The sequence below is a fragment of the Strix aluco genome, chromosome 17 (assembly GCF_031877795.1).
Source record: "Strix aluco isolate bStrAlu1 chromosome 17, bStrAlu1.hap1, whole genome shotgun sequence".
NCBI classification, from domain to species: domain Eukaryota; kingdom Metazoa; phylum Chordata; class Aves; order Strigiformes; family Strigidae; genus Strix; species Strix aluco.
This window is the reverse complement of record NC_133947.1, coordinates 17,568,690-17,590,606: the sequence shown is the minus strand read 5'-3', so window position 1 is coordinate 17,590,606 and position 21,917 is coordinate 17,568,690. Positions and strand designations below refer to the sequence as shown.

Below are 21,917 nucleotides of genomic sequence, written 5' to 3'. Positions count from 1 at the left end.
TTTTTCTGCCGAAGCCAAACCTTCTCCATGGTCAATCTTACTGTATTTCATTTCCTCTGTGCTTCTGTGACTGCAGCTGGAACAAGAGAATGAAGTTCTGTCGGGTAAAGTGGATGAGATGGAGAGAGTAAGGAGCTCTGACCAGGAGAAGCTGAGCTTGTGTGAAAGAACGAATTAAGAGCTCAGTGCAGAGAAAGCCCACCTGGAGCAGCTGCTGAAGAAAGTGGAGGAGCAACAGGAGGGGCTGCAGGTAGAGCTGAGGATACTGACAGAGGAGAAGGCAGAAACCCAAGAGAAGCTCAGTCAGGTGAGACCAAACACCTGGTAAGAAACTTGGTAGTGCTGGAGGTCAGAAGCTTTGTTTACTGCCTTTTGGAAATGTGTTGATGGCTGGCAGAGCTGTTCTGCAATTCTCTCAGTTGTCCTCTGCTGCTACAGATGACTTCAATTCACCTGCCTGTGGTGGCCTCTCTTTTGGCCTTTGATAAGCTGCAGAGAGATGATTTGTCTTGCCCATGAATCTGAGTGAGGCTGCTACTCCCTCATGTGGCAAAAGAAGCAAACAGCGTAGCTCTTCACCCTTTTTCTGAGTCAGAAAAACCCGGGGTTGCATGTTTCTATTCATGCTTTTTGTTGTGAATCTGCAACTTTCAAAACTCCATTTGTTCGAGCCTGGAGAGCGGGACAAAGCTGTAAGTCAATGTCTGCTGTCTTGTACTGCTAAGAACGGGAATGAGATCTTGAAATTGTTGAAATTGTATTTTAAGACATACATGCAACTTTGTGGCTGGAAATTTGCCTGGGGGAAAAGGACCTGGGGGTGCTGATCAGCAGGTGGCTGATTATGAGCTGGCAGTGTGCCCAGGTGGCCAAGAAGGCCAATGGCATCCTGGCTTGTGTCAGAACTAGTGTGGGCAGCAGGGACAGGGAAGTGGTTGTCCCCCTGTACTCATGAGTACAGGTGTACTGGTGAGGCCGCACCTCGATTACTGTGTTCAGTTTGGGTCCCTCACTACAAAAAGGACATTGAGGTGCTGGAGCGTGTCCAGAGAAGAGCAACAAAGCTGGTGCAGGGTCTGGAGCACAGGTCTGATGGGGAGCAGCTGAGGGAACTGGGGGGGTTTAGTCTGGAGGAGGCCGAGGGGAGACCTCATCGCCCTCTACAACTTCCTGAAAGGTTGTAGCAAGGTGGATGTCAGTCTCTTTTCCCAAGTAACAAGCAATAGGATGAGAGGAAAAGGACTCAAGTTGCACCAGGGGAGGTTTAGGTTGGATATTAGGAAATTTCTTCATGGAAAGGGTTGTCAGGCCTTGGAACAGGCTGCCCAGGGAAGTGGTTGAGTCACCATCCCTGGAGGTATTTAAAAGCCATGTCGATGTGGTGCTTAGGGACATGGGTTAGTGGTGGGCTTGGCAGTGTTGGGTTAACAGTTGGACTTGATGATCTTAGAGGTCTTTTCCAACCTAAATGGTTCTATGATTCTGTGAATTGTTAGAGCCTCTTCAGGCATTGAGGAAGATGAGAAATAGGTGATCACACAAGACTCTTCACTCTGGACTAACTGATTTTGATACCCTGGAAAACAAGCTTGGGATAATCATGTCACTGAAGGAGACCAGGGAGTTTGTCATCATTTAAATGTCAGTTTCATAATGTAAAATCTTGGAACAGCATTCAAAAAGTCATGAGTCATCCAGGGAAATACTCGTGTTCTGTCCCCCTGCAGAACAACTTGGAAGCGCTGATGAGCTGAGGGCTGTGAGCAGAGACCGGGCTTTTGCTTGTTGGCCCAGACTTTGGGCACAGCTACCCGTGTGTCAGCCAACAGCAATTCCAGATTTGGCCATTGAGATCAAATTTGGCTGGGCTTTCTGTGTTATGCTGGGTCATAAGCAAAGCCCAGGCATTCCCCCGGAGGGGCCTGCATTGCTATTTTAAATGGCAGAAATAGGCTTTCTGTGTACAAGTTTCCTTGCAACCCATTTTCCATACTCAGGGGTAGGGATCTCGAATGACTTCTACTGGAATAACTCTCAGTGGGTGTCAGGAGCAACAAACTCATTTCTCTCTGTATTCACAACTCACAGGTCAGTGAAGGACATGCTGGAATCCAGCCTGTTTGAAGCTCAGCAGCACTTATCTCAGCTGGAGATCACCAGGAGTCAGCTTGAAATCCAACTTCACACAGTCACGCAGGCCAAGGAGGTGATACAAGGTGAGAGCCTCCTGTCTGTGGTGATCCCCCTGCTAGGGAAGATGGTATAAAAATAGCTCTGTGTCCGCAGTGCTTCTGAGGAGTGAAGGAGATGGAGGCAGATCTCTCCTGCACTGGAGTTCAGAAGGCGTAAGGTCAGTGAAGTCAGAACCAGTGTTTAGACTCTGAATCTTGCCATTTGTCCTGTTTGCAGGGGAAGTGAAGTGCCTTCAGTGTGGGCTGGAAGCAGAGCGATCTCTAATGAGGCAGGAACAGGAAAACATGGCACAACAGCTCCTGCAGACGGAACAGCAGTATAACAATACCCTCAAACTGCGGTAAACTGATCATGAAGTGGAAATAAACCAGCTCCTGCAAGACCTGGTAGGAAACAATATGCTTCTGAATTCTTCAAGTGAGCTTTGTGGGCTGGCTTTAGAAGAGTAATAGCCTGAGTGTGTGAAATGGCAGCAACCATCTGTCATAGGTCACACCTTGCTGGGCCAGGCAGCAGAGCCAGTGGCTCGTACTTGAAGGCATGTGAAGACCCCCAGGACTCTGCCAGGACAGTAAAAGCAGCCACAGATTCAGTGTGGGCCTAAGGCAAGTTTAACTAGAGGTTGGGTGGTCCCCACCCAAAGCATGGCAGGAAAGGGGTAGGATCTTACCAGACTCCTGTCTGCCATGAAGTAGACTCCTCACATTGCTGCCAACTGCAGTCACGGGAACTTTCTTCCTTTCTTTCTGTCCTTTCACTGTCATCAGAGGTGTTATCTCTGGGCTTGATGCATGTGGAACAGGCCCCTTGTTCCTGGTACTTCTGTTCGTGGCCTGTCTTGTGACTGGGGCATCAGGGTACCAGTCTCTTTCTCACCCTGCAGTCCATCTACATCTTTTCACTGATGGAAAGTGATGTGAGCTTTGAAGACAGGCTCTTGAGAATAGAGAGAAATCCTGAGGAGACAGGTGCTAGGAAACAGGCAGCCACTGGAGAGAGGAAGGTAACATCTCCTTTTCATAATGGTTGGACTCAGTGATCTTAAAGGTCTTTTCCAACCTAAATGATTCTATGATTCTTCCACCTGCTGACCTGCCTTTTAAGCTCCTTGACAGGTGTAGGGAGTGGCGTTCGGAAGGTCTCGTGATGTACGGAAGGAATAGCTGTAGCCCCCCTTGTTACGAGGTAAGGTGATGGATAGGCTTGTAACGCTAAGGGCACACCCACGAAGGAGGTGCTTGGCGAACGTATATATGTAAGATACGCAGTTAATAAACGGACATTTTGTATCCACCACATTGGTGTTTGTGCTGATGTCTCCAAGAAGGTTTTAACCTCCCGCGGTATTAGTCCCTGTGACCTGATCACCACCGACATGTGGGTCGGCAGGTTTAAAGAAGCAGAGCTAATTACAACAAATGGTGACCCCGACGTGATCCAGCGAGAGACGAGCTGTGACAGTCGGCGGTGCACAGCAGGAGGTGAAGGAGCTCCACACAGGACAGGAGACTCCATGGCGCGCCATGGATGCCACAGTTAAGGCACTGAAAAGATGGGGTAAACAACATAAGACTTCTATGAAGTCGGGGACATTGAAAGCAATGCTGCAAAGATTGATAAAGCTCGGCGTTTTGGCAGATCCAATAGACTGTATGAAGCCAGGGCTCTGGCCAGAAATAGAGGTGGAGTTAACAGAATAAGCGAAATTAGGAAAGCCAGAGCATTTAATGGCTTGGGGGAAAGCAAACGCGATGATGAAAGCTACCCGAGAGGAGCAACAGGCATGGTGGGGTGCAAAGAAGGGTTTGCAGGGTCTCGCAGAGGAGACCACCCAGACGGAGGAGCACACAGCGAGCTCCGAAGATGAGGAGGGGGAGGACACAACGGGAAATCCAGAGGCGTGGCCCGTAGAAGACAAACAGCCACGGGGAGACGGGGGTGGAGAACAGGAAAGGAGAGACGCGATCCTGTCTGCGCCCCCTGCGTCCCCTCCTGTGTACCCTTGGGGGGAGATGCAGGGGGTGGAAACCAAGGTGCGTAGGGGAGAATTAGCAGAAAAAGGGAAGGCGGACATGCAGCGTTGAGGGGCGGAGATGGAGGCTGTCCGGCAACAACAAGAGCAGGAGCAAGTTGCTCAGGAGCAGGACCCACTCCTTGATTGGCTGCCGGGCATCCCCCAATCCCCCGTGGGTGCTGCGCCATGGAGTGTAGCGGGGCCGGTGGAGCCTCACCTTATAAGGAAATTGAGCGACTCGTTCGCTCATTGGTGGGCCCCAAAGACCCGGACAGGGTCAGACAGCAAATCAGAGAGCGAAGAGGTAGAACATAACCAAAAGTGGGAGGACAGAAGAGATCAGGGGGCGCGGCCCAAACAGCGAGAAGTCCGCCCACAGTTAGAACCACCCGCAGCGGAAATGAAAGGGCTGATGACGCAACTCACTAGGGCGGTGTGAGAATTATCCGCTGCTGCTCAGGAGAACAGGCGGCTGCTCGTGGTGGGGGCAGTACCATCCCCTGCATCAAAGGCACCCACAGACTGGCAACTTATAGCCAAGGAGTGCGTCATGTCAGGAGTGAAGCTTAAGCCTGCAGCGATACATGCCTACCCAGTCAGAGTCACCCCTGCAGGGCAGCAGGAGTGGTACCCGCTTGATGCAAAAGCTGTGTTTAAGGCAGTTACCGAACATGGTTTGGGACATCCAGAAACAACCTTATTACTAGAAACCATTCTAGCGCTGCCATTGATCCCCTCTGATATGCGACAGCTAGCGAAAGCAGTATTAAAACCAGCAATGTATTTGCTGTGGAAAGAGGCATGGGGAAACCGAGTCAATGCTATGGTCCATGCGGCTGCCAATCAGCAGCACCCCTTACATGGGACCACACATGATCGCCTCTTGGGGCAAGGCGCCTTTGCAACAATGCCGGCCCAGTTACAACTGCAGCCCAGAGAATTTACAGCCACTACTGAAGCTGGTAAACAGGCTTTTATGGACATAGCCAAATTAGAAAAGAAGGAACCCGCTTGGACCTCTATCAAGCAGGGGCAGAATGAACCGTTCTTACAGTTTGTTGACAGGCTTTACGCCGCGGTTTTAGAATCAGACCTACCCGATGGTGCTAAAGAGGCCGTACTGGTGAAATGCATAAGACAGCAATCTAATCTGTTAATCAAAGGCATTGTAAAAGATATTCCCTTAAACACACCTATTGCCACCCTCCTCCGACAAGTAGTACAGAAAGAGGCATTGATACATACCCCAGGCGACGTTCATTTCACTGAAAGACCTATATTTTATAGGAAGGGCAATACGCGAGGCATCAATAAAAAGCCTCAGCAGGCAAACCAACAGGGACCACGGCCCTCAGGGAATGGGCCTTGCTGGGTGTGTGGAAAATCAGGTCACTGGGCGCGAGACTGCTGGCATAAGTGCTCGCAGCAGGGAAACGAGAGTGGGGGAGTGAGGAACGGGGGCAGGGCTCCTCCTATGCACTACAAACAGCCCCCACAGAGCAGAGACAACTCCTCTTATACTCCCCGAGTGACAGTAAGATATGCCCAGGGATACCCTCAAGAGAGCAACCCAGACAAAACCCCACCAGTGATGGAGGCGCCGGAGCAAGAACCGTGGCTCTGGTCTTAGACTGTAGCGACAAGCCCATCGTCACCGTTTGGATAAGTCAGCCCTGCCCGGGAAGAACAGAAAAAATAGTAGTACAGGCCATGATTGATTCAGGTGCCGATGTGACAGCAATAGGTGAAAAGTGGTGGCCAGGACAATGGGAAACTACATTTGGGGGATTTGTAACAGGAGTAGGAGGGGCAAAGCCAGTATATAAAGCCATCACCATGACAACGTTTAAAGTACAAGACCAAGACAGAGGAGCTTTAATTGCAACATTAAAACCCATTGTGTTAACAGAATTTCACGGAGTTTTGTTGGGCCGTGACTGTATGCAGCAAATGAAAATTGGCATTACAAATTTAGGATAGGGGCCACTGCCGAGCACATACCGCCCTTAAAACTTACGTGGTTGACAACTTCACCAGTGTGGGTTGAACAGTGGCTGCTTAACTCAGAAAGATTAAGTGCACTTTATCAATTAGTAGAAAGAGAAGTGCAGGCGGGTCATTTAGAAACCTCCACAAGCCCTTGGAATACTCCTGTCTTTGTCAACCAAAAGAAAGATATGACCGAATGGCGCTTGCTTCACGATCTCAGAGCTGTAAATCAACAGATGCAGGCAATGGGCGCTTTGCAACATGGATTGCCCTGGGGTTCCGCCATAGTAAAAGACTGGCCCATTGTGATTGTTGATATCAAAGATTGTTTTTTCAGCATTCCCTTGCATCCTGCCGACAGAGATTTGCCTTTACCGTGCCGTCTGTGAACCTTGCTCAACCAGCTCAGTGCTGGCAATGGACTGTACTACCACAAGGTATGAAAAACTCACCTGTCATTTGTCAGCTATATGTGGCCAAGGCCATTGCACCTTTGAGAGAAGGTAGGTCTGACCACCATGTGGTGCATTATATGGATGACATATTATTAGCAGCACCTACAGAACAGCAAGTAGAACACCTGTTTCAGCGTGCCAAAGCCTTACTGCAACAACACAACTTGAGCATTGTTGAAGCAAAGATCCAGCGTGGTACACGGTTACAATATCTGGGCATGACTTTGGGAACAACATAAGTCTGCAACCGATAGCTCTTGCTCCAGACACTGCCACTCTCCATGACGTTCAGAAACTAGTGGGAGCCTTACAGTGGCTCCGCACCTTTGTCTGTATTCCCTTGGGACTTATGCAACCCTTTTATGAATTATTGAAAGGTGAACACTTGTGGGAGCCAAGGACACTCATGAAGGAGTGTCAGGACAATTTAAAGCTTATACAAGCTATTTTACAACAACAGCGACCATTGCAGTGATGGGATCCGAAGCATTCAATCACAGCGGGCTGCTTTATTTCTGAACATGGCACAGTAGGCATCCTGTTTCAAGGCACGGACGGCAAGCCCGTGCCCTTAGCCTGGGCTTACCAAAGTAGCAACAAGGCTGCCTTTGTTACCATTGTCGCTGTTTTAGCAGACCTCATAGGACGCCTACGCAACATGGCTCTTCAACACTTTGGAAGGGAACCTGACACTATACTCATCCCCTGGAAGCAGCAGGTGTGGGAGGACATGGTTACGCGTTCGGAAGACTTACAATGTGCCATCTTTGACTTTCCGGGCTCCATAACGACAGGAAAGGGTCTACAATGGATTTCACACCTGAAGACACTTCAACTACAACTCACCCTACCTCTATCCATGCGCCCTCTTCACGGCACAACATATTTTACAGACGCCTCATCACAATCGCAAACAGCTGAAGTCGTATGGAAAACCGAAGAACGCTGGGAAAAGAGACTGTGGACTCAGACTAACAAATCTGTACAATGGTTAGAGGCCAAAGCAGTCCAGATGGCACTCCAGCAAGAGACAGAGAATCCTGTTAATATTGTTACAGACTCTTTATATGTTTATAAACTTGTACACAAAATGACAACAGTAGGATTTGTGCAGACGGAAGTGTCAACTTTACTTTATGAAGTTCTACAACAGCGCATAGGGCAGGCCTTTACTACACATGTGAATAGTCACCAATCCCTACCAGGTCCAATTGTAGAAGGTAATCATAAGGCTGACCAAGCGGCATGGGGTGTGTGGTCATTGGACACCGCAAAGAGTTTACATGCCTTTCTACACCTTGGAACAAAAGTCTTAGCAAAAAACATGTCATATTTCTCTGTCGCAAGCAAAAAACATAGTGGCACTTTGTCCCTACTGTCAAAAAGGCCCACTGTGGGAGGCAGGTGTCAATCCACGGGGTCTCTCTTCCAATCAGATATGGCAAACTGATGTAACAGCATGTGAATTGTTAAAATCAATTAAGTATCTCATAGTAACCATTGACACCTTTAGCTCTACAATATTAGCCACAATGGCTCGTAAGCAAACAGCCAGACACATTATTGTTCATTGGGAGGGCGTTATCGCCTTGTTAGGGAAGCCACAAGAGATCAAAACAGATAACGGCCCTTGTTTTGTTGCTAGACGCACAAAAGAATGGTGTGCATTGTGGGACATCAAATTAGTACACGGCCTTCCTTATAACAGTCAAGGACAAGCGATAGTGGAACGTGCACATCGCACCCTGAAAGCAAAGCTCCAACAGCTTGGGGAGGGGGAAGGTCATAGAGGGACAATACCCATAGACCGCCAACAGGCTCTTTTGTCACACGCTTTGTATACCTTAAATCATTTTGTTCGAGGCGATGAGTCTACACCTCCCCTGTGGAAACACTTTATGCCAGCCCAGGCGACAAAAAACTATCCTTTGGTCCAGATCAAGGAACCGGGCGCGATAGCTTGGGAGTCGGGGTGGTCACTGAGAGTGTTTGGGCGTGGGTACGCAGCAGTGGAAAAGGACGGCCTAACCAAATGGATACCCGCACGGTGTGTAAAACCTGATCTAACATAAGATGGAGTTTTGTGTTACAGTGTTGGTGGTGGATCACCCTCCTTGGTTGCATGTTGCCAACTCACGCAGGATATTGGAGAGAGTGGGCACGAGCACATCACCACGAAGACGTCTGTTTTCCTCTGGATACAGGGGCAGAATCTTGCTATGTCTTCATCACAGCCACCTTTGTAAAACCAGAATGGTTTGGGTGGCTTGACAACGTGTGGGCTTGGATTACTAGTTGGCTTAGTTGGGATTGGCTCATTTGGGGAATTATTGGAATATGTGGTGTGCTTCTTGCTATTTGTATTGCCTTTACATGTATTAGTGCCATAGTTTGTAGGTTGTTTGAGAAGGTTAATGTTTTGGTTTTAGACCGACATATGGGTCTTGCTTATCAGTACTTGGAACAGCGCAATAATGACAATCAACCAAGAATAACGATGTTATAAAGCATGGAGAGGGGGAAGTGTAGGGAGTGGCATTCGGAAGGTCTCGCGATGTACGGAAGGAATAGCTGTAGCCCTCCCTTGTTACGAGGTAAGGTGATGGATAGGCTTGTAACGCTAAGGGCACACCCACGAAGGTGGTGCTTGGCGAACATATATATGTAAGATATGCAGTTTAATAAACGGACATTTTGTATCCACCACATTGGTGTTTGTGCTGAAGTCTCCGAGAAGGTTTTAACCTCCCGCGGTATTAGTCCCTGCGACCTTGTCCTGGTTTAACCAGGATAGGGTTAAGTTTCCCCAGCAGTGGGGGGGGAGCTCTAGCCGGGTTATTCAGATACCATGCGGAGGTCACATCCTGGCAGGTCACATTTTCCTGGCGCGGGAGTGCGGTGCACTCGTGGTTTTGTACATCGTGCTTCAAACTGCTGTATTTGGTAGCTATTTTGCTCTGTTCATTGCTATCACTATTACTGTTATTGTTATTGTTGTTGTTGGTTGTGTTGCTATTGCATTGTTGTATTAAACCTTTCCTTATTTCAGTCTTGGGGCTTTGTATTTCACTCCCTTTGTGGGGGAGGGGCAGCGGCCGCATGGTCTCAGACCCCGGCAGGGGCTAAACCATCACAGACCTGATCACCACCGACATGTGGGTCGGCAGGTTTAAAGAAGCAGAGCTAATTACAACAGACAGGACGTGATTTATGGAGAGCACAAAGCCGTTGTTGTGCACTGTTGAGGTGGGGAGTTGTGGGAGGGATGAAGCTTCACAATTGTTTTGAGGAGCATGGCTGGGACTTCACCTTGAAGTCTTTCCCTCCACTCATCAGGCAAGAGAGCAGAAGGGGCATCAGTCAGAGCTGCAGAAGATACTGGAGCAATGGGGAAAAGAGAAGGCGTAGACAGAAGGGGAACACGAGGAGCAGCTGTTTGATATGAAGCAGAAAGTTGCTACCATGCGAGCTCAACAAGAGGAGGAACGAACCAGAGTCGAAAATGCCAAGCAAGAGGTAAAGACTGTGAAAGGAGAATTTGTGTAGCTTTTTTGCAAGGCTAGAGCCGTGGGAGATGTCTGGATGTCGGGCTGTGTGGAGCATGCCCTACATGTTTTCTACATTGAATTTGGTGAGGTGAAAGGCAAGCAGGGTTCTCTTTGGGACTAGGAATGAGACCTGTCAGAGGAAGCCGGGCAGAAGCATCACCTTTCAGTTGAGATTTTTGTGCTGCTATTGTTTGGGGTTTTTTAAGACCTACCTCAGAGTATCTTCACAGTTCTCTTAACAGTCCTCTTTTGATCTTTACTGATACATGCTTATAACCTTAACTCCATTAAAGACCAAACTGAATTTGTAGGACTGAATCCCCATGAGGATGGGGTTTTTGTTTGGGGGGGGACAGGGGGGCATGGCAGGATTGTTGACAAAAGAAAAAACATTTTAAAGACTCCTCTGAAATATTTCTGAGCAGTAAAACAGGGGTGTCTTCTGGGCTGTTTTAAGTCACTTGCTGGTAAGCTCTTTTGTGCCCAGATCTCCTGTGCAACCCTGTGACACAGTGAGAGTCCTCCTTGTGTCCCACCCAAAGTCCTCTTCACGGAGTCTGCCTGGGGACAGCAGTACCCCCAGCTGTGTCTGCAGGTATTGAAATGCCAGGGCAGTGCTCAGAGATGTCAGTGTATCCCTGTAATGTCAGTACTTTACCAAAGTCTAATGAATGCCTTAAAAGTTAAGTGATTTTCACCAAACCCCGCTTGGAATACAGGAGTTTTCTGAAGGAGCTGCTCGCTTCAGCCCTCTGGCAGCCCTGCATTTTCTCTGCTGCTAACTAGGAGTAAAAGTCACTATTGAAAGACAAACAGGACACAGCAGAAGATGAGGGACACCCTCACCAGCAAGGCAAGACATTTGAGAAGTGCCACACATTTTCCTGTTAGGTATTGGATGTTTGTAGGAGGTTCAATCACAGGGGGACTGTGGCTGGACCATGTTCATACTGCCAGTCTCACTTAGGAAGCTGTGTCTGCAAGTGGGCAGAGAAGGGCCTGGGAGAGCAGCAACACAGCGCTTTGAGAACGCGTCAGCCCGTCGGTGTTGGAGCCTTGCCACACAAATTCTGTGTGGGAAGTTTAAACCTGTCTTCTCTTTGTTTCTGTGCAGGTCCTGCAAGAAAAGGAACGTGAGAAGAGTGCTTTATTAGAGACACTACTTCAGCCTCAGGGAGAGCTAAGAGAAGCCAACCAGCAGCTGGAGCAGCTCAGGCAGGAGGTGAAAGAGCAGCGTGAGAATGGGCAGGTAAGTCTGACTAGTAGGGTGGGTTGAAGGAACAGGCCATTGGCAATTGGACGTAAGATGAGAGAGGCTGAGACCCCCAGGTAACAGAGTGAAAGGCAGTAACAAGGAAATAAAGCCTAAGTGCTGTGACTGAGGAGGCAGGGACTGCTGCAGGCACTGAAAGCACAGAGCCTGATGAGCTCCAGAGATCAGCAACAGGAAGGAAGTGTTACAGTGGAAGCAGAGCTGGGTAGAAAAGCAGAAATGGCTGAATGAATGTGATTTTGAGACAGAAAGAAGAGAAAGCTGAACCTGATGGCAGGTCCCAGTAGCTTGCTCTCCATTTGTGTTTGCAGAACATCCCAGAAAAACTGCAAGCAGAGCTGCAGGAAACTCAGAGTAAGATCAAGGCAGTGGAGAAGAGGCACAAGGAAGAAATCAAAACAATGAAAGAAGAAATTAATGTCCTCCTTCAACAGAGGGATGTTCTACAAAAGCAGGTGACTGAAACAGCAATAGCTACTCCAGTCATCAGCCAGGTGGTCTCTCCCCATGGCAGAGCAGCAGGGGATGGGGTGAGTCCCTCTGGCTGCCATCACACTGTGGTCTCCATCTCAGCTGGGCTGAAGGAGACTGACCAGCCAGCTGCTGCCCTGGACAGGTGGGCTGCTCTTTGTGCCAGTTTGCCAGCACTCATCAGAATGGATTTCTGCTGGCCTGTTACTGCTAGCCTTGTTTTTTAAGGTGCTTTTTCAGATGAACATGGTGACCCACTTAGATTTTTAAACAAGCCATCTGCATCCATTGTGAATCTGGTACTTTCATGAAAGGTGAAATTGAAAGTTGTTCTTTCCCTTTCCTCACAGTATATGATATGGCTGATATGGCTGACAGTGGCTAGCTGTAGTCTTTGACTGCTTTGTTGTGTTTTACTTGAGGTGGAAGAGTTGACATCTCAACTAGCAGCCTCCAAAGAGTCCCAGCAAGTGATTGGCCGCAAAGCTCAGCAAGATCTGAGTGAGGCACAGGAACTGTCAAGGCAGAAGGTGCTGGAGGTTGTGCAGCTCCAGAAGATCCTGGAAGAGAAGAAGAGTCAGTGGGAGAAGGTAGAACATCAGAACAAGGAGCTGCAAGTGTGTCTGCAGTCCTTGGAGGGGGAAAGGAGTCGATGGGGAGAAGTGGAGCGTCACAACACAGAATTTCAGGCTTCGTTGAAGGTCGTAGAGAATGAAAAAGCCAGGTAAATGAAAGTCTGTGAAACTCTATTCTGTTTAATGGATTCCCTCTTTCAGATCTTCGCATATACAAGTGGCTCAGGCAGCATTTCCTAAAAAGCAGAGTTCTGAACTATCCATGCAGATATGTTTCATTCTCTTGATGTGGTGTTTCATTTTCTTTTCTTTTAATCCTTCAGTTACAGTTTTTCTGAAGGCAGTGGCTTTTGGAGTAGTCCTTTCCTTAAAATGAGGTGTTGTTTTGTTAGGTCGGCATGTTAATGCTGTGAAATGAAACTTTCAGGGGTTTCAAACCTGAAACACACCAAAGGAGGCAGAACGAGCTGCAGTGTAATGAGCTAGATACATCCATCAGCTCTGTCTCGGGTCTAGTAAATTTTAAACATTTGGGATCTGTATCAGTCTTCCATCCTGATGCCTTTGGTTAAAACCATGATTTTGAACTAAGCCAGATTCCCCTCTGAGGCACCCAAGAAATAAGCATGTTTCTTATTGCCATCTGTTTCCTCATTCCTCAAAAAATCCCAACCGGTGTCCGGAAGGGCTTGAGCAGGGTCCCTGCCAGCCTCAACAGTTACAGGTGTTACTGACTGTCCAAGGAACGCAAGAAAGAAGAGAAAGGGTAGGTAGGGTACTTCACCTGGTAAAGTCTTGCCAGCCTTCAACACACACCTTCACTGAAGAAGAGAAATAAAAGGCCGTGCCCTCTTGCTTCCCCCGTGAGGGATCTGGCATCTTATATAAGGATCTGAGTATTTCCTCCAAACCTCCATTACTGCTTCTGGTATCAGCCTTCATTTCTCTAGCTGAAAGTAATATGGGTGCTGCAAGTCTTATGAAACTGCCCAAAGATCACCTGGCTGTCAGCTGCTGCTGTTCCTACCAGGACATACAAGTTAGGGGAAGAAAATGTCTCTTCATTATTGACAAAACCTCTCCCTTGGAGTCTCATTAGTCAAAAGAAAAATTTTCCTCTGCCCTAATGTCTTCATTTCAAGACTTTGTTGTGTTTCTATTCACATTTCCATCTCAAAAAAAGTACCAATAATTCACCTTTCTTCTGTGGAAAAAAGCATAGTGGGCACGTGCTTGGGTGGGGTTGCCAGCCTGGCTGAGGACTGAACAAGCAGCCTAGTTGTTTAGACAAACCTCAGCAGACAAATCAATTTTCCCCTTGGTGGTGGAAGTCCTAAGAGTTTATTAAATGTTATATACCATGTAGTAATGAGTTGCATGCTCTGACTTTCAGGCTGACTGTGTCTCTGGAAGAGAAGGAACTGAGCCTCAGAACCCTGGAAGAAAACAACCTTGCCCAGCACAACAAGGTGTCTCAGCTTCTTTCTGCTCTTCACCAGGCTGAGCAGTTCCATTCAGACCACAGAAGAGAAATACAAGAGCTCAACAACCAGGTGACCTGTGCACTAGCATCCTCTTCTCCAGGGACATAGAATACCACCTTCAGCTTGTAGGCCTCAACTTGTTTTCCCAACTTGTATGTTCAGTTTTAGTTCCTGTCTATCTGTAGTCATCCTTGCTTCAGCTCTCGGTACTGGTGTAATGCTCAGTTGTTTTTTCCTTGCCATTGTCCTAGTATCACTGAATATTTCCTTTCTTCTTTTTTCTGCCAGTGTACAACATAGTCCCCTAGCATTCTTTTGAACAAATACCAAAGCGCATCTTCAAGCACAACGTTGACAGATCTGTTTTTTTCTGTAAAGTCTCTTAAGTCTTCCTGGTCAATGAACTGTGTCATAGTCAGTCTTCACTTTTGCTTCTTCTTCCTTTTCCTTTAGGACACTGGATCTGACTCTCACCTCCTGTCTCTGCCCGTGTTTCACTGATGTCAGTGCTACCTGCTTCTCACACTGTGGGTGATGTGCTGCCATGCCCTTAGCCCTGCCCTTTCAACACACAGAAGAGCAAGCACATTTTCATATTCTTCTGAACGTTGCCACTCTCATTCTTCTTTTATTCTCTGCCTGGAAGTTTCCTTTATTTATGTGTGCCTTGAAAGTCCTTGTGGGCTTAGGGCTTGGAAAACACAGACAGGCAGATAAGAAAATGATGTTTTCTCTGTAGGATGTAAATCAGTTTGGTTTTTCTTTGCTTGTCATCTTCTCCTTCACCTTTCCTGCTGCAGAGACACAGATGGCAGAACACAAGAAGAACTCTCTACAAAGTGCCTTGCAGGAAGAGGCTGCTGCTCTAAAGAAGGAGATTATGACTCTACGTCAAGAGGTGACATCTTTGGAAAGGAAACTCGAGACCACTGAGAAGCACAGAAAGGATGTCCTGGTGAGGCTGGCAGATGCCATGAAGAGCCATTTCTTACGTATTTTTTGGCCTTCTGTTAATAATTTTAAGGAGTAACTTTTTCCAGTGGAGATCTGATTTTAGGTGGTCTTGTACAAGTGCAGTCCAGATCTGAGAAGGTAGAGAATATGCAAATGCTCACCAAGCTTCCCTCATTTTCCCCTTCCATTCATCATTCCTGTTTCCCAGACTTGCTCTCCTGCCAGGCCAGGTAAGCTGAATTAGCAGGGTCATCACCTTGGGTAAGAGAAGACAGTCTAGAAAGGAGAGATCATTGAAATGACCAGTATCACAGACTTTGTGGAGAGACCGCAGACCACCATAAGAGCAGAAAAATATTGTTTATATCAGTGGCTGATTTTTAGTTTAAATTTTCCAGTAACGTCCTTCTGAATAAATAGGAAAAGATGCTGTAGTCATATAAAATTCAGTTAAGATTCAGGGTGTTTATTTTCCTCTGTTTTGACGATTTCTCCCCTTGAAGCTTAAGTCAAAGTAGTTTTCAAACTTGTCTCTAATTACATTGCATGGTTTGGGCTATTATTTGTGTCCAAATCCATATTTAGATTTCTAAATATCTGGATCAGAAAAAAGGGGTGAGAATACAAAAGTTTGCTAATAATAAAAAGCTGTTCAACATTGCCATCTGTGAGCAGACAGTGGGGAAAAAATAGAGACATTTGAGAAACAAAAGTGCTGAGCCAGATAAATATGTCTTCCTGCAAGGGGACAGCTAGTCCTGATTTGAAACACAGAATGACAGTCTGTGCTCTGACCATCACTCCTTCGAGAAGGCACAGTGCGGTTCTGGAGGATGGTACCATGAAAATGCTACACAGTAGAGGTCCAAAAACACCCCCAACCCCCAAAATGGGAAATCAAATGTCAGGGTTGTTCTCTCTTCCCTTCCTCCCTGATAGAGAGAACATCATTGTGCCGCTGCCTAAATCATGCTTAGTCTGGACTTTAAATCCTGGCTGCAGTTCTGGTGGCTCGTCCCCAGAAGAACATCCCAGAAGTTCAGAGAAGGGCAAAAAGGAAGATAGGACTGGCTGAGTAAGCTGGGAAAGACTCAGCCTAAAGGGTAGCCCAGGAAAGGTCTGCAGCATCCTGAGAGGCAGGGAGGGGGCAGCGGTCGTTCACTCTATTTCCAAGAGCCGTCTGATGAAGCGAGAGCCGTGCTGCAAGTGACGGGAGGTGGTGTGCTTACAGCAGAGCAGACCTGTGGAACTCCTTGGCAAAGGGTGTTGTAAATACAACAGGTCGATGTGGGGTCAGGTGGAGACTGTGAAAGGTCTCACAAGCTGGGACAGTGCTGGGGCTGGGGAGGGGACGTGTCATCTAAGTCTACCCCACCGCTAGGCTTCCTGCCCTGGGTGCACACTTACAGCACCGGCACATGCAGGACACCAGCCTGGACACTGAGCCAGCGCAGCTGTTCTTACATGACCAAAAATGAGTCACAGACAGAGTTGGATAAATACAATACGGTTCTCAAATTTTTTTTGAGTGACAGTAAAACATTTACATTGAACAGGGAAACCAGCTGAATAGCTTGAATTTTCTACTAAAAGCTCAAACTTCAGCCCTTGACTGGAGCAGGAGTTCAAATCTAGTATGAAAACCAAGTTATTGAATCTTTTTCTCCCTGTTTCACAGCAGGAACGGGACAGACTGCAAGCAGTTGAAGAAAAATTGGTACAGGAGATAAAACTACTTCAGGAATCAGTCACAGCCTCTGAAACCCGAGCAAATACAGTAACAGATACGCATCACTGCCTTGAACAAGAATTCCAAAGTACGCTGTCTCTATTAAAAATTAAAAATGAGGAAGTGGAAGTGCAGTGGGAGAAAATCCAGATGCTCCAGGAAGAGGCAGCACAGGGAAAAGCTCTGCAGGAGACTCTTACTTGTATGACTGCCATCCTGTCAGAGAGGGAGGGAGAAGTGAAGTTGTGCCAGGAAGAGAGGAGAATGCTGGAAAAGCAGAAAGAAATGCATAAAACTACTCTCGATCAGGTTATTGAGGACATAACAGGGAAAAAAATGAAGATCACATCCCAGGAAGAACACATACAGGAACTGGAGAAGCAGCAAGAAAAACAAAGAATTGCTGTAAGCAAAATGAGCAAAGAGTTGGAAGAGAGAGACCAAGAGATCAGATCCCAGCAAGAAGAGATAGAGGAGCTGGAGAAGCAGCAAGAAATGAAGAGCACTGCTGTCAGTAAGATGAGCAAAGAGCTGGAGGAGAGGGACCAGGAAATCAAATTCCAGGAGGGGAAAATAATGATTCTAGAAGAACACAGTGCATCACAAGTGAGAAATCTGCTTGTGGATCTGGATCATATGAAAGAAAACTTAAAGGAGAAAAACATAGAGCTTATGTCTCTGACTCAGCAGATCCAAGAACTGGAAAAGGAGAAAGAAGAGGTGAAGTCTCTGCACACAAGCCTTGAACACCTGAGGGCAGCTCTTAAGGACAGAGAGAGCGAGTGCCATTCTCAAAGGGATCAGTTAAGACTCTTGTAGCAGTACAAGGAGCAGCAAGAGGGGCACCTGCAAGAGCTTCATGGTAGAGTAGAAAAGATGACACTTTCTTTATCTCAAAAAGATCGAGAGCTTGAGTCGCAACAGAAGCAAATCCAGGAAGGTGAAGAAGTCATGGAGATGCAGTTAAGGACTGTCCGTGACCAACTGGAGCAGGCCTTAGAAACCTTAAGAGAAAAGGAGAGACTCATAGATATCCAAAAGCAACAAACACAGAACTACGAGGAAAAAACAGAAGAACGGGTGAATGTCTTACACAGAGACTTAGAATGCACTAAGGCAATACTGAAAGAGAAGGATGTCATGGTTGAATCTCAGAATGAACTGATCGAGACCTTGCAAAAACACAAACAAGACTCTGAACAGCAGAAGGAGATTCTGCAACGTCTTCAAGTGACGCTAAAGGAACAAGAGCAAGAAATTTTATCCCTTAGAAAGCAATGTGAGGCATGCAAGGAAAAGGAGAAAAAGCACAAAGCTGAGCAAAAAAATTTTCAAGCAACAAAACAGAAAGACGAAGAAAAAAAGATAGAGTTTCTGGAAGAGGCTGTCTCTAGGCTTCAACAGCAAAAGGAGGAGGCAGCAACACAGACTAAAGCTATACTGCAAAAACTAGAATACGCTGAATCTTCTCTAGAAGCTAGAGACCAAGAGATAGAGTCTTTGCAAGAGCATGTCCAGGGCCTTCGAGAGCAGAGGGATTTAGAAGGCAAGCAGGCCAAGAGTCTAGAGCAGGATCTAGACAAAATGAGCCAAAGAGTGAAGGAGAAGCACATGGAGTTCCTCAGGCAGACAGAGCAAATGAACATGTTCCAGCTTCGTGAAGAAAGCATGAAAGTAGCACTGACATCATGCCAGAAGCAAGTGAATCTGCTTGAGGAAGTGGTGAGGAAGAGAGGTGAAGAGAATGAAACTCTTAGGCAAAAACTCCAGCGCCAAGAAGAAGAACTGAAGACCCTGCAGAATCTCCAGCTTAGGCTAACCGAGAAGAATGACGAGCTTAGACATCCCAGAGAGCAAGAGAATCTCCTGGAAGAAGCCTTGCCTGAGAGGGAACGAGAGACCAAGGCTCACAGTGATCAGAAAGAGTCAGAAGAGGAAATAAGAGCTCTTCGGGAAGATCTCCAGCACGTTCAGCAGACTCTGACAAAGAAGGAGGAAGAGATCAAGTGCCAGAGAGACTGAGTCAGGTATTTAGAGAAGACTCTGACGGGGAGGGAACAAGAGCTTGGGAGGCAGAGTAAACTCCTGAAACAGCTAACATCAGCTTTGCGGTGGAAAGATAAAGGGGAGACCCTAAAAAAACAAATCCAGAAACTCCAAAAATGGGAGGAAGAGGAAGCAGAGAAGAGGAAGATTCTCCAGGAGAGAGACCACCTCTTGCAAAGGCAGAAGGAGCTAACCCAACTGAAGGATGAGTCTAAAGCAAAGGGGGAAGAATTGGAGCGTGTGATGGCTATTTTGAAGCAGAGCGAAAGCAGAGAAATGGAATGGAAAGAGAAGGCACAAGCACTGACTCTTGCCCTTACCAAGAGTGAAACGGCCGGTGGGACTCTGAGGGAAGAAATAGCCATCCTGCAGAGTATGGTTTCAGAGAGGGACACAGACCAGTTTCATCATCAGGTAGGCAGTGGGATTGATCATCTGTCAACTAAAATGTCTGTGAAGGATTCTAAAGATGTTTCCCATAAAGATATGGGAATATTCCCATAAATACATGACCTGCTTGGCCAGAGAAACCATGCTTGCAGCCAGCAGGTTTGCCTGTCTGTATAGCTCCAGCCGGAGACCATTCACCTGCTGGAATGTTTTCAGTCACGCCCAGGGCTACTGAAGGAACTACGGAGCTTGCTGTTAAAATTACCTCAGGTGCAAAAGCTGGGGATGGGTAATTGGTTCTCTCCTGTCTGGGCAAGCCTAGCCAACATGTTGTGGTTAGGATTTGGCATGGAAAGGAAGGGGCACCAGTGACCAGAGTAATGTACTAAACTCAGTAGAATTGTATCACGATGGCTGAACAGCAGCAACACTGATGGTGCTTAGAGGCTGCTTTCAGAGATGTAGATTTCTGAGGTCCAGTTTTTCCAGTGTATTGAAAAGAATGGAATTTGTCCCATTGCCTGATCTGGTTAAAGGCTTCATTTCGCATTCAGGATGTCCTTGTGCTGTGGTTCAAAAAGCACGAAGGCAAATTTGTGTGGATTTCTCCAAGGTGATCTGGAGGAGGGCCCCTAGGAAGAGAGTGTGTTGTCTTGGCCTGTGGACCAGGAGGAGAAGGGACTTAGCACTGTCCATGCCTTGGGCCGGTCACTCTCCCCGACTTGTTATTCTGGCCCTTCCAACCCTGATGTGGCACCAGCTCACGTAATCCCCTCTCTGTACCCAGCAGACTGCTGCAGAAGGGGAGCAGCTCTCATGGCTCTCAGAGAAGAGACTCCTGTCGCAGCAGCTGGAACATCTGCAGCAAGCGGTTGCAAGGCTGGAACTTGAGAAGACGGAGCTGAAGCAACTCATTGCTGAGCTCAGGAGGGCTCTTGAGCAGGTAAAACCGGCTTTCACTGCCTCTGCAAAGCCTCACGGTCCTCTGGAACACAGCACATTTCCACAGACAGCACTTTGGAGTCCTCTGCTTGTTTCCTTCCCTCTCCCACTTTCCCCTGTGGACACACACTTTGGTATTTTCTCTCTCTTCTCCCACCCCATTGCCTTCACAAATGCACATTCACTCCGGTACCACCCTTCTTGCCCCAGTGTCCCCATACGCACACATTTGCCACTCTCATGTCAGGAACTGTTTCCTCTTCCATAGTCTACTTCGAGGGCTTTTTGCCCTCGCTGTTCTCTGGTGCAGTTACAGTCTCTGAGCAGAAATCTCCTTGCCATGATGTCCAGAGGTCCCTTCGCTCCTTGTTTGGTGGCAGCTTTCTGTGACCCTTTCTCCTGTCCGACGTGCAGGTGGAGCGTGAACGGAGGAGACTGAAGAGATGTTACAGCGGTCGGTCGCTGCCAGATGCACGAGGATTTTCTGTCTCTGACCAACACAAGATCCCTGCTTCTAGAGAGGTGAGAACAGAGTCTTACTTGGTGGGAGGAGGGTCTGGCCATACAGAGCAATGATGGCAAATCCCAGTGGCAGCAGCCCCCCAGTATAGACCCAATACAAGTTGAGTACAGACCATGGCCCTGACCAAACTGGAGACTGAAAAGAAATCCTTGTGTTTTCTTCCCAGGAGGAGTCTCAGGCTCGCTGCAGTCATCGATTAGCTGAGTTGCAGAACCAGGTGAGTAGGAAAGCTCTCATCAACAGCTGCTGTGCCCGTGCTGATGGGCACAACTTTGCACGGTGCTACAGCCCCAGTTCTGTCTGGCTGTCAGGAGGTGAGTGCAGCAGGCGCTGGGAGGGTCCCGTCAGACACATCTGTTGGCCATGGCCAAACGACATCAGTCACCTGGGTCTAGTCTCTGACTTGCCTAAAGGTCAGGCATGGTGGGAAAGGGGTTGGAGGAAATTCAGAAAACTGGAACTCAACAGAAAATAGAGAATATTCTAAGGATGTTCCCCTTGAGTTTTACTCATCTTGTTGACTGTTTCCCTTTTCCCTTGACTCTGTTAACAGTGGTCTTTGCATCATATCAGAGCTCCAGGGATCTGAGGCAGTGCCAGAGCTTAGAGCCTTGAGGCAATCATTAGTCTTGTAGTGCTGTGCTGTGCTAATCATGATCCCAATAGCGGACTGAGTCAGAGTCCTAAGCACTGTATGGACATTTGTTTTATCAGTGTAAGAATGTACATTCCAGCTACTGAACCCTTTTGCATCCTTTGACAGTGGTGTTGGCAGTAGCAGCAGTCGCCAGACTTCTCTTCCATGTACTTTTATGGGTCTGGTACACCCTGGTCTCCCTGAGGACGTGAATCTTCACGGGTATTCAGGACGAAACGTTTGTAAGATTTATGGGAGTAAAGTGTGTCATGCTTGGCTCTGGCAGATGAGCCGAGGATACTGCTGGAGCCATCAAGTTATCTCTGAGGGCTGTTTTCACCAGGAAGCCTCAGTGTCTGAAGTTCTGTTGCTGCAGCTAACTAACTGAACCCCATTCCCTTGTGTCTGCTGGCACTGTGGACCTGCTCGAGCAGTTCAGCAGGGAAATGGAGGTGCTCTGCTCAAAGCATCGTCCTCAGCTGGCTGGCTGGGGCACACCTCTGGGTCTGGGAAACAGCGCAACTGGAACTTGATCTCCTGCTTCCTGGGAGATGCTCTTAGCAGCAGACAGCCACTTCTCCCACTCATACCTCTGGGCTACCTACCAAAGTGTGTGAGGGTTTTTCAGGCTTCTAAGCCCAGTTTCACAGAGGTGCCCTTATTATTTCAGAGAGAAGGTCAGATCTGTCCCTTT

At 47.7% G+C, this 21,917-nt stretch overlaps 1 pseudogene; it reads left to right on the top strand.

The window, feature by feature from the left end:
- LOC141931237 (uncharacterized) overlaps window positions 1-21,917 on the top strand; it is a 33,807-nt pseudogene that overhangs the window by 10,644 nt on the left and 1,246 nt on the right.